The following is a 1,330-nucleotide window of genomic DNA, read 5'->3' on the forward strand; positions in this document are numbered from 1 at the left end:
TTTCGTGGTATCCAATTGGTAGTTACAGTCTTGTCCCAGTGCGGACTCAGGAGAGGCGAAGGTCGAGAGCCGTACGTCCTCCGCGAAACACGACCATGCCGCACTGCTTCTTAGCACACTGCTCGCTTAACCCGGAAGCCAGCCACAACCAATGTGTCAGAGGAAACACCGTACAGTTGGCAACCGAAGCCAGCGTGCATTGCGCCCAGCCGCCACAAGGAGTCGCTAGAATGCGATGGGACAAGGACATCCCAGCCGGCCAAACCCTCCCCTAACCCGGACAATGCTGGGCCAATTGTGCGCCGCCTCATGGGTCTTCTAGTCATCGCCGGTTGCGACAGCCCGGGATCGAACCCGGATCTGTAGTGACGCCTTTACCACTGATCAGTGCCTTAGACCGCTGCGCAACTCTGGAGGCCCGTGAAATTATTTCATTTAACTTTTATTTATATTTCTCTTTTTAGTCACTTAGCTACTCACTTTTCTGTTGACGATGCAATGCAGAGAGGTTAACCTGCAAGGAAGCATTTCATTGCACTGTGTACTCCATATTATGTGTATATGACAAATAAACAAACTTGAACTTAGAAGGGAAGGGTAGCCAGAAAGAGAGGGGAAAAGATGGTCAAGCTTTGTGGATAGATTGTAGGTGAACAAAATATTGGAAAATACATAGGTCTTATGTTACGGGTCCTCAAATGTTATGGAATCTAAAAATCTCACATTAGCTGGTAGAACTGACGACATAAAACTAAACATAGAGGTCTTATAACATACTCCATTCTACAGGTCACTTTCTGGCTCATGTCTTTTTATATTCATATAGCCTAGGGGCTATGTAGCGTCTCACGCTTACATAGCCCCTAGGCTATATGAATATAAACAGACATGACAGATAACACGCTACATAGCCCCTAGGCTTATATGAATATAAACAGACATGACGGATAAGACGCTCAATAGCCCCTAGGCTATATGAATATAACAGACATGACGGATGAGACGCTACCATAGCCCCTAGGCTATATGAATAAAACAGACATGACGGATAAACGCTACATAGCCCCTAGGCTATATGAATATAAACAGACATGACGGATAAGACGCTACATAGCCCCTAGGCTATATGAATATAAACAGACATGACAGATGAGACGCTACATAGCCCCTAGGCTATATGAATATAAACAGACATGACATAACACGCTACATAGCCCCTAGGCTATATGAATATAAACAGACATGACAGATGAAGACGCTACATAGCCCCTAGGCTATATGAATATAAACAGACATGACAGATAGAACGCTACATAGCCCTACATAGCCC

This window comes from Salvelinus sp. IW2-2015, unplaced genomic scaffold (genome assembly GCF_002910315.2).
Source record: "Salvelinus sp. IW2-2015 unplaced genomic scaffold, ASM291031v2 Un_scaffold2812, whole genome shotgun sequence".
Taxonomy (NCBI): domain Eukaryota; kingdom Metazoa; phylum Chordata; class Actinopteri; order Salmoniformes; family Salmonidae; genus Salvelinus; species Salvelinus sp. IW2-2015.